We start from the raw sequence: 4,015 nt of genomic DNA, 5'->3' as shown, positions 1-4,015 counted from the left end.
TCTCTCTCTCTCTCTCTCTCTCTCTCTCTCTCTCCCGATGTGTGCCCTTCTCTCTCACGCACTGCTGCTGCTGCACTTCACGCCCTCTCACCTATAGGTGTACCTTCGCCGGAGCTCGCAAGCACTGCAAAGAATCGTTTCTCAAAACAATTGCTCCGTTATTTGTCATAATGGAAAGAACGAAAATTAATGCAACACTCCTGAGAGATTGGAGCAGAGAGAGAGAGAGGGGGGGAAGAGAGATTCCCCGTATCGCGCGACGCAACGCCGTCTGCCCCATTCATCTAATCAATCCATTCACGCCGTGACTCTGCAGGTCTGCGACGTGGGAGAGGCGAGCCGACGCCGCAAGGGGCGTCCTGACGGCGTCTGGGTCGCGTCGGGAGGGGCGCCGGCCGCGCTGTAGGACATCATGATGTCGAGTGGAGTGTAGTAGGTGACTGCGCCGAACACGCCGGCCGGTGTGTTCGGAAACACACTGTTACAAATAAATAAACACGCTCTCTGTGGCGTCCTCCCGGCCCCAGCCTCATCCCCCGCTGCCGCGCGCGCCTCTCTTACACTGAGATAGAGAGGGGGCGCGTCTTGCGAGAGGGGACCTGTGTATGTGCCTTTCTGGGGATTAGTGCAAGGAGGTTGGGAGTGCTTCCACCCACATCAAACTCACCCCAAAGCCACCCTCTCCACCACCCCGCCTATCAGGCCCGCTCCACCCCGCCCCGCCCCACCACGGGCCCACCCCGCCCTTGCGCGCGCGCGAGGCCCCAACGTGCCGCGGCATGAAGATGCCGAGGGAGGCGCCAGGCCCGGGAGGAGTAGAGAGAGTAGAGGCCGCCTCGAGGGGCGCTCCTCCCGGCAAAACGCAACCCGAGAACTTCACACGAAAAGTTTTTATTTTAGAAATGAGACACGTCACCCTATACCATAATTTACCTCGCGCGGGTATGTGTAATCACTAATTTATATTATGCCCATACCTCCCCCTTTGCTTTGAGGAAATCCCTGTAATAAATCGCGGTCAGGAAACTATACTCTAATAGCTGGCACGATCTCCTCCCATAGTTACGGGCTCAAGCCCGTGATGTACACGAGGAGGAGGGATCTCAATGGAGCGGCAGCATTCTTATTTCTGTTGTTACAAATCTCACGACCGAAAAGCCCCGAATAAATCGGCAGCGTATACTGCCGTTGTTATCGGTCCGCCCGCGTCGCGTTCTGTCTGGGGCGCGACCGTAGAGCCGACGGCCAGGGCTCGCCGACGAGCTTTTGTTCTGCGACCAGGATCAGACGGGGTCGGCACGCGGGCCGTAGGGGCGGGCGCGGAGGCGGGCAGGGGTGACACCGCGACCGTCCAAGTCTGGGCGGATAAGCAGACGACAAGGTCGGCGCCACCGATACCATGGCGCTACTCGATTATGCACTGGCTGACCATATGGCGAGCTGCACCAACAGCACCGAATAAAGCCACGCTGCAGCCGTTGTGCGCATCGCGAGCTGTTCTATGAATGGACCAGCACTGTACACTCTAAACGGGGAGGGACAATTTTTGTACGGAAGGTGTTGGATGTGTCCTTGAGCTTATCTTTATCAGGTGTACTCGGTAAAAACAATGTCTTATTTTTCGAGGAAAAAGGGAAATAACTTTGAGGAACTCCCATGAAGAGTCCTCTGATCTCGTCTCAGATTCTGAGGAACATTCTCAAAAAATGATGAAAAATCTGACATTCTTTGAGGAGATTCTCGAATTCCGATGAGTTTTTGTCAATCCAGGGGAGTTCCTCGAAGTTTTCCGTTTTTCCTCAAAAAATGAGACATTGATTTTACCGTGTGTAAACTAAATCTGGTTCCATGATACTTTTCTCACAAAAGTTTGCGATATCTCAATTTTGTGACTCCTCTGAATTACCGCTTTTCTAGACATAATAACTTTTTATTGCGAAAGAAAATGCAATGAAAAGTATGGGGGAAAGTTATCATAAAAATATTATGATGACTTCGCAAAGTTTAGTGTATAAAACGTTATCATATGTTATTTTTGTGATAACTTTCCCTAATACTCTTCATCGCACTTTTTTTTGCGATAAAAGTTTATCATATCAAGAAAATCGATAAATCGAAGGAATCAGAAAAGAGTAGTTTTGGCAGAAATGCGGGTTGCTTGTCAGGATTTACAAGTTGCACCTGGGTTAGTACCAGATGCTTTATTTTGTCTGTACACGTATAACACGTAGACAAATTTCGTATCCGTATCTGTCACACATCAGTGCAGTAGGGCACGCAGCGTACGTACAAATGTGGTCCCTTACCTATTTAGCGTGTACACGCGTGGCTGGGCGCTAAGGGGGCGGAAGTATTGGAAACAAGGTCCAAACGCGCACCGCGACCGCGGCGTGGTGCTGCTGCTCCTCGCCGCTTGTGACTGATCCGGACGGATCCGGACGGATCTGACCATTGTGTCCGCGCGGGCGGCGCTGAGATGTGACTTCCCCTGTGCCGCCCTGCCGAGGCGTATTTACGGTTTATTATTCTTTATTGCATATTTTGGAGGATCTTTCGTTCACTCGTTACTAAACGTGATACAATACGTTCTGCTCCGCATGCACTGCACCCAGAAAAATACTTTCTTGATTCAAGTGCACGCTGACGCAAGATGAGATTTACCATTAAAACAAGTTAATATTCTCTTTGCAATAAGATTTTCCTCTTATTCGAAAGAACATATCAGCTTGTTTCAAGGGTAAATTTGATCTTGTGTCAGCGTCAACTTCAAGGAAAAATTTACTAAAAACAAGAAACGATTTTTCTGGGTGTGCTTTAAACAATGTGTAGGAAGGACGGACAACCTAGAATATTTTGGCTCTAAACACTAGAATACAAATAAATAGGGCACTGGAAAAACAAGGGTGTGTTTTTTAAAGTCGCACGGGGGTGCTGAAGAAATTTTTAGCCCTAAAAGTGTTAAAAAGTAGTGCTTTTTAAAGGTGAAACTTGGCACCTTCGTTTTTCCAGCGTGCTGACATTTTGGAATTTCTACTCGCTTGATCGAGGGGGTGATTATTTCTGTGTCGAGACTCTCAGCTCACCATTTCGCCCCGTTTCATGTCTATCGCCAATAAAGTGCCAATAAAACGATAAACAGCATTCGGTGGGAGGCGCCGTGTCGCGTCGGCTGTAATCGGCTGCGTTATTCGCAGAATAAGGGGTCGCCCCGCCACCTACGCTCGCTCGACTCCCCCGCCGTCGGCTCCATCAGCCCTTCAATTATACGCCCGTCTCAAATTTCTTCCCCGAAAATAGTTCTGGTTGTCGAGTTGCTGCTCACTTTCTTCCCCCCTGTTTCCACTCCTCTCTTTTCGGACGGCCTGGAAGCTCGACGGCAAATGGTCCCTGATAACAGATAACAGTTCCCCCCCCCCCAACCCCCACCCCATCCCCTCCACGTGGCTTGTCTTCGCGGGGAATGCGGGGCCTGCTCCTCGAATTGGTTCCTCTGCGTCGCCATTCCATTAACCTCCCTTGCCTTCCTACCGGAAGTCAATTTGGGCCCTTCCATGTCCGAGTGCCCTCCAATCTCCCTCTCCGATGGAATGAGCCGCCATCGCACCCCCTGGCCCTGCCGGGGGGTGGCCCTGCCCGGCACAGGGGCTGCGGTCAGGCGTGCCAACTGGCCCGGGGGCCTCACAGTTTGTGTAGGGCGGCCAGGTTGGCAGCAGCGCGAGCACCCCCGGGCGCGGGCTGCGCGGGCTGCGCGGGCGGCGCTGGCGGCGGGGTGCGCGCGCGGGGGGGCGTGGTTAGGCCCGCCGGCCGGCCGCCATTGGCCCGCGCGCCGTGGGGCGGGCTGGCGCAGGCGCGCGTTGGCCATGATCGAAACAACGCGGGACGGGCCGAGGCGAGGGCCCCGGCCGAAATTACACATTCCATAGCGTGGCGAGGCGGGGTGCGGCGGGGCGGGGCGGGGCCGTCTTGACACGACACTGACCGCCGGCATGCCCGGCCGCGGCCCGCGCGTGCCGCG

General features: G+C 53.5%; 1 protein-coding gene across 2 annotated transcripts in view; it reads left to right on the top strand.

Moving 5' to 3' along the window:
- LOC113208146 (RNA-binding protein Musashi homolog Rbp6-like) overlaps positions 1-4,015 on the top strand; it is a 234,202-nt gene that overhangs the window by 26,919 nt on the left and 203,268 nt on the right. The window lies entirely within an intron of this gene.

The sequence above is a fragment of the Frankliniella occidentalis genome, unplaced genomic scaffold (genome assembly GCF_000697945.3).
Source record: "Frankliniella occidentalis isolate FOCC.00 unplaced genomic scaffold, Focc_3.1 Scaffold2, whole genome shotgun sequence".
Classification (NCBI taxonomy): domain Eukaryota; kingdom Metazoa; phylum Arthropoda; class Insecta; order Thysanoptera; family Thripidae; genus Frankliniella; species Frankliniella occidentalis.
This window is presented reverse-complemented; position numbering and strand designations above follow the sequence as displayed.